A 7,674-nucleotide genomic window follows, 5' to 3' on the forward strand; every position below is an offset into this window, starting at 1 on the left:
CAGAACAACATAACTCTTTGATGGAGCTATCGACATTTATCAACAAAGACTGAAGTTGAAAATTGCAAAATACTGGTTTATGCCCGTAAAAATGTTGTCCAACTTGGGTCTATAGATCAACTGAAAAGAGATACTGATACCAGAGCTCGTCGCAATGGGCGCAACGAAGCTCCATTCTTATCAAAAATGGTAACCTATCAAGCCGAAAAAATTAGTTATTCCGTCGGCTATTTGACCTTCCCTCCGTACAAGGTGCTTCTTTTAGCATGCGTGAACAGTTGAATTGGGGGCGCAAATCTTTGCATTAAATATGCAAAATTGGATCCCCCGATGGAAAAGGATAAGGTAATGCACATGTGCGTTATGCGTGTGACTAAGAAATCGTGTACGCTTGCGCGGGTAAACATATGAGCGACCAGATGAACTAGCTAGTAACGAGAGAGTTACTAAAAACATTGTCTTATCGGATATCAATAACAAAGTAGAAACACTGAGAGAGTTTTTCAGACAACTAGGGATTCGGGTATTCCTATTTCTTTCTGTTTCCCACCCGGGTTTGGTTGACATTAGTCCCATTTCTACAACTTACACCATGATTGCTTGCGTATAATCAGAAAATTATATGCAAAATTGCGAAGGGTTAACTAAAATATGGAGCAATCTAAGAAATGATGTCTTCCGTTTGGCATAAGAAAGAAAAGCAACATTCTACTTCTTGGATCAAGGTTGTGATTACTATCATTATTATTATGTATTTAATTTAGAAATATGAAACACAACAGACATCATCTAAAGAGGTATTGAGCACTGAAAAAGGCGGGGTACCAAACCCCTTTACATACTTTTTGATTATTTCTTGACGCCCACTTGAGAAAACCTTGCGCTGACGCATTCGCTTGAGAGTCTCAACGGCTGAACCTAGGCATCCCAAATTTCGAACTTAGGCCTCTCACGGAGCACCAGAGTATAAAAGGTAATAATTCATCATCTGGTTAACAGCCAAAACCTTCAGATGAATGTTGCCTAATCAAAACATTTCTTAATGTACAGTACTGTGCAAACGTAACGCAAACGATAATTCTCTATTATTGCGATAATCGCGATTTATCGACGATATTTAAACGGTGTACATGTTTCAGTTGGAATGATATGTCGGCGATATTTCGCAAGGCTATTATTCTAACAACCGCGATATATCGCCGATAGATCGTTCAGCTCCCAGCGAATTCAGGCACAACTTTCAACTACCGTCAAGTCCTTCCAATGAGTGTCCGCATGTGGAACTACCAAGTCAAATCAAATCAAATCAAATCAAATCAATCAATTTTCTTATATGCATACATAAAAGGAAGCGTCGGAGGTTATCCCTATCGAGGACTCCCCCTACGAATACAAATACTGCTTGTAAACCTTGAACGGATAACACGAACCATGCGGCAGGAAACATAAATCTCTTTTCACTAATTTCAAAATTATGTGGGGAACTATGGGAATAAGTGTAAAATAAGAACAAGTATTGAAGCGGAACAGTTACGTTAAAATTATCTGCCTGGAATAACGTTACGCGTTACAACTAACGCGTTACGTGACGTAAAGATTTCCGCTTTCATTTTCAAAACTAGGTAGGCCCAAAAAATAATTGAGAAGTTCAGGAGGTCAAAACTCCCGTGCGTCTGTGCGAGTTCGTTTCGATAGTTGCGGTTGGATATTTGTTCAGTCTTGCAAACGGAAGTTTTGCAGTGGGTTTGTTATATCAGCATTCCCTTTGACTTTCCAGCGAGGCTGGTAAGAGTCTAGAAGAGAGCCCAAAAAGGGCAGAAGCGCCAAGGTAAGATTTTGGCTTATTCTCCGGGATTGATTTCTTCGCCGCGACAACTTAGCGATACAAACTTAGTTCCAATTAGAGATTTCAGCAATTCTATAACATTTTCCGTTGTTTGGCAGAACTCTTTTGCGAGTCAATTCAGGTATGATGGAATTTTATTACCTTACAATACCGGTGCGGCTTTTTACTTCCCATACCAGCCGTGCGTTTACCCAAAAAAATTGTTTCGGTCGCTGAACTGGAGTCTATGAAAAACTTTAAAAGGCATGTTGAGACGGGCATAAAATTCTGAAATCTTAACTGTTGCGTAAGCTAATGCGTTATCACAGTAACCTTTGGAGCACTCGACACAGACCTCACGTCTTCGCTGTATTTTTCAGTTGTTGGTTCGCTTAAACGATTTTTTTTCTCTAACATACTTTCATTCTTGTATCCAGTAACATCACATAGCAAACATAAAACTTTACCATAACAAAATAATATTGGCATGATTTATTAGCGAATGACTCTGGTTTGATTCATCTCGGCTTAGTAAAATAACATTACATTATTCTTGATTTATTTCATCATTTTTGTTATTTGATTAATGTCTCGTTTACATGACTTATTCAGCGGCATTATGAGGTAAGGCGACCAAGACACTGTAATCCAACTATTCCACAAAACGTACCGAGTCAATGTCGAAGCGGAAAAGATTACATGGAAAATAATCCGTTTGTTCTGATCTCTCAAACAATTATTTAGGAGTTCTGAATCAAAGTAGCGTTAATAAAACGTGTGCATTACTAAACATGATAAATTCATCAGGGAGGGAAACTGAAAAAGTTTTAAGAGGACATCCGCGCAAAAATAAAAAAAACTTAAATTTTCGTGGCAAGGCTCGAAAACAAGCAGCTCCTAGTAGAACAAGAAATGCTCTGTCTTTTTCCCCTCAAATATGTTTTTATTTTCGAAAAAATTAAATTTTCGCTTTCACCCTCTGGAATCGATAGGTCGATTCATAACAGGTCGAAATTGAGCACTTCGCCCGCTTCGCGTTTCAAGATATTGCGTGTAGAGAAATCTGATCAACGTGCGTTCTTTAACAGACTCTTTTTCTTCATTAAAATGCAAGTTTTTTAGGAATTGGCTCTTTAGCAGCTTTAAGCCACACAAAAAAAAAAAGTGCTCTCGTCAGTTATAGTAACTGCTTTTTTTAGCATGTGCCATTTTTGAATCCCGTCAAACTACGTATGTAAGTTTTCAAAAGAATAAACTTCAAAATGACGTGAAATTCAGTTTGTTCAAATGTTTTCTCGCAACATAGGAAAATAACGCACTGAATACAATATGCTGATTGCGTGACCAACAAGCTAAGGAGCATTCTGCCATGGAAATAACTTCAGATCCAATAGGAGAACTTCTCCAGAGTTAAAAAACATTAATATACCAACATTTGTTACGTTACATTGTTGCCGCTGTTATGAAATATTTGTTTTTGCAGAGATATTCGGCCATCGTTCTATCTAGTACGAATATGCACCAGTACGAGTGAACAGTATTCGATTAAGAACTTTGCTGGTCTCTTGCATACGCATCTTAAGCTTCTACTCCATCTTGAACGTGCAATATGTGCTTACCCGTACCTTTTAGCTAGCATAAGCATTCAGTAAACGAAAACCCACAAGTTTTCTTACGGGAGGGGGGAGGGGGGGGCTTGCATGAGGTAAGTCTTGCGCTATTTACATTCACAAGCCTGTTATCCTCAATTTTCTCAGCGAGCTTATCACTGATCTTAGATGCTGGCCGCTTTCCAATGGTCTTTTTATGACTTTTGACTTTGATTCGTTAATTGGCCGCTTGTTAACCCAGTTACGCATTTCACTCGCAGAGCTATTTAAATGAATATTCCAGAACCTATGTTACAAAGGTTCGAGGACATGAGACGATTTTTTCAAAGGAGAAAATTTTACTCCACGTTCACAGTCAAATGAGTACATTGAACGCATTTGATTACGTTGAAGATGATGATGAAAAGGGTAGTTTGGAAAATATGGAATGCCGGAATTCCGTGCCGGAATACCCGGAATACCTGGAATTCCCAGAATGACCAAAAAATAATAAATTAAAAAAAAATTAAGTAAATAAATAAATAACAATATTGATGATTAAAAATTAATGGTAAATTCACAACTTAATCAAATAATCTAATGCGAAATTTATCTCTGAGGGTATCTGAGGGTCCCGAAAAAATAAACACTTACCGGAACTGTTCATGGAGATGCAAGTATTAGAATTAAAAAAAGTCTGCGTCAGGCCAGTAGCCCGTAAAGCCTAAGCGACGAAATATTTGTACTCTCCCTTCCCCCTGGATGGGATCCTAGTCCATCACATGGTTACTCCCCGTTTTAAATTCGCCTCCACACGTTTATACACCTGTAGGATGTCTAGGGCGCAATGACCATTAAGCCGGCACGCTTTTCCAGCCGGAACCATTGCAGAACATTAAACTACTGCAATATTTCCAATTAGTTCAATAGTTTCAATTTTAAAAATCTCCGAACTATTACAAATTAATACTCTACCTTAAATAATTACTAACCACTCATTGGGAGCTATCAAGGCAGCTACCAGCCGTCTCCAGTTAAAATTGAGAGATCGTCAGTTACTCGACACCTTTTCGCGTTAATTATATATACCTTGAATATATACCTTTGAATATAAACCTTGTACTGATGGATTCTTCTCAAGAAGAAAAAGGACAAAAATGGACTTACTCCTCGGTTGTCTCTGGAGATGGTGAGTTTTTTTTTTTCCAGTTACTTTTTTATGGTTGTAGTTTCACTTGAATGCAAAATTTGACCCACCACGTGGTCCGTTGTCTTTATTGGTGGTACTCCTAGCGATTCCGAAGTGTATAGGCACTGTTTATCATCTTTTCCTTAATATATTTCTATTTGTAATTAAACCACACAGAATCGAGTAGTTCAGAGAAAGAGCTGGAAAAAAGGTAATGGAAACCCTAATTAGAAGTATTTGTACCGGCGTAATTGTTGATGAGAAAAAAATATGTTGAAAAGATATGTTTAGGCCGCTAGGGGAGAGTCTTTCTGGAAAGCTCAGTTATCTCATTCAGGTGAGCCCCTTCCACATACACTTTAAAAGGTGTTGGCGGGTCTACGCGACTCCTGTAATTCGCAAATAATTATATTCCTCAAGCCTTCATATTTACCTTAGCTCTTACTGATGTGTCTGTTAAGCCCGCTACTTTGTGAATACGTCTTGCACGACAGTTCGCACAATAGTTTTGAAATGTTTGGAAATAGCTTGCACAGCACTTATTGTTAGAAGCTATCACAAATGAAAAGCAAATGGATACAAGAGTACTCATCGGAAAAGATTTAATCCACCAATATATGCTAATGCTGGGCCCTAAAACAACAATTATCGATTGTTAAAACTACAGGAATAAAGCGTCATATTCAGAGGCAGTAATTGTAGTCTCCCCGAGTCTCTTATCTCTTTGGCACACCTTTAATACACAAACGTGGATTAGCTTAAAAGATATTTCCAGACAGAACAATAACAAAAAGTGAAATCAGTGTGCCGCTATCACACAAGACAGAACGTGATTTCTTTCCTTTCCAGACAAGAGCAACTATTTTGTTGTTAACAGTTTGTGGCAAATGAAATAGTTCCAATGGAAAAAAGTCGCTTGCCCCTGATTCAACTCCCTAGTCCGATAAGAAAAGGAAGATCGAAGGCTTGCTACCATACTCCTTTTTTTTCTCATCAAATCAATTATTTGATCACAAGCCCCCCCCCCCCCCATGTGGTTACCTCTTGAGTACTGTCTCAATTAACTAATTATCACTCTATAGTGCCTTTGATATTGACGTGAAGTCCATTCATGCACGTTACAGAAAGAACTCGAAGTCAAGTAGATCAGAAATATCTGGTAGGTTCATGAAATGTTCAAGACGCGTTCGTATGTATTTGACATCCGGAATTTGACCAAGACATAGAATGAATTCATGACATTGTCACGACAGGCGATAAATTTATGTTCGTGGAGACCATCTAATAAGCCACTAAAAAGAAATCAACTTTATGTCTGAAGTTAAATGTAAAAGAAAAACCCTAATGTCTGAATCTATCAAAAAATCTTATCTCAATCATTGCAGTCAATAAATTACTTTTATCGCAATCTATAAAAAATCGCAAAAATTGGGTGGCATTAGGAAATGCTTGTGCTGACAGATTTTAAGTGTGGTCGCACTTTGGGTTTGCTCGCCAAGTACTTATCGTATTTACATCACCTTTTCCACTTAGAACCCACAGTGCTTGAGGTCTGTCAATAATAAATCACACCTCTGGTTTATTTATCTTGAAGTAATCTTCGGCATCAGTTTGTATATTGTAGGCTGTAAGCTACATGTAGTTCTAGTATGTGTATCTCCGTGAACAGTGCCATAAGTAGTTATTTTTTACGTCACGTGGTCTCTGCATTTTATCGAGAGAAAATTTTGCATTTTTTTGGTTTTACTTATAGAGAACTGATTTTCTATTTTTTCTTTTAAATTTTTATTTGCACTTTATTTTTACTCTTTTAATTAATAATTTTTTAATTATTTATTCAAACTTATTATCTTTAATTATTAGGTAATTTTTTTTTTCAATTTATTATTTTTCGGTCATTCCGGGAATTCCGGGTATTCCGGGTATTCCGGCGCGGAATTCCGCCATTCCCTATTTTCCAAACTACCTGATGAAAATGATGGGTCGACTAAATGGAAAAATTACGGCTATAATTATAATAAACCTAAGGAAATTTACAAACAGAATGAAAACGAAAAAAGGACTGACAACTTACAGATATTTCCTCCTGTTGACGAGAACGGGCCTTGTGAAGTACCTGATGATTTAGAATGAAACTGACTTGCCGTTACAAAGGCCAACACTGATACATACATTGAAAAACGAGAACTTAGAAGTGTAATCAAACGAGTCACATGATGAACAGGGGTTAAATTTTAAATAAAGAGTAACGCACTTAAGGGAAAAGTGGCGCACGTTTAAATCTTACAGGTGGAATGTCGGATATCAACAAAAATTGGCACAGGAAGATAAAGAGACATTGTTGTCTAACATTTATCCACGGATTTATCCATCAAGCTGTCCGCTTTCCTGAATGTCTGAACCGTCTCTGAATTAAATCTATTTTTTGTATGTGATTCAATATCGGTTGCTATCAAAAAGGTTTTCAATTCGTCGAGCCATACATAATATAAACATATCCAGTAACATGGCTGAGAAACCAGATGAAAGACCTTTGGACGATACGTGGAACTCGGGAACGGAAAAATCCATTGATGGGCGTGCATCTTGTGCCACACTCGGGCAAAGATTGAGGATCGGGAAGGATATTCAACTCAGTTTCAGTAAGAGAGAGCATATTGAAGAAATTACAACATTAAGGTAACTACGTGTGGAAAGCGTCTATCATTCTATGTCTTCAGCCAAATTCACTCTCCTGAAAAGTAGGTGAAGGATATCAAACAAATTTTTGACTTTTAACTCTGTGTTACGAATACATTTTTTAAATATATAAATAAAGAGTAAATTCAAGATATAGATGAATGACTGGTTATAGATATACATATTTATAGAAATTCATCTATTTAGCTATTCATTCATTTATTTATAGGCCCGTCAAGAATGATATTGAGTCAGTACCTCGGTTCAAAACAGATGAGCACATAGAGGTCGGTGGGAAAATGAGACTACCCAGGTAAAAAGAACAAAAAAGATAAAACCTATTGATACACTTCATTGATCTATATCTATATCTAATTACAACAAACTGGTTC

General features: G+C 37.3%; 1 non-coding gene across 1 annotated transcript in view; it reads left to right on the forward strand.

The window, feature by feature from the left end:
* Window positions 1–7,020: 7,020 nt before the first annotated feature.
* The window catches only part of LOC111347602 (uncharacterized), a 7,499-nt gene continuing 6,845 nt past the window's right edge, over window positions 7,021–7,674 (forward strand). Inside the window, exons 1-2 of the transcript XR_015999214.1 lie at window positions 7,021–7,292; window positions 7,534–7,573. This is a non-coding gene — a transcript (uncharacterized LOC111347602). The remainder of the gene's footprint in view (window positions 7,293–7,533; window positions 7,574–7,674) is intronic.

This window comes from Stylophora pistillata, chromosome 3 (assembly GCF_964205215.1).
Source record: "Stylophora pistillata chromosome 3, jaStyPist1.2, whole genome shotgun sequence".
NCBI lineage: Eukaryota > Metazoa > Cnidaria > Anthozoa > Scleractinia > Pocilloporidae > Stylophora > Stylophora pistillata.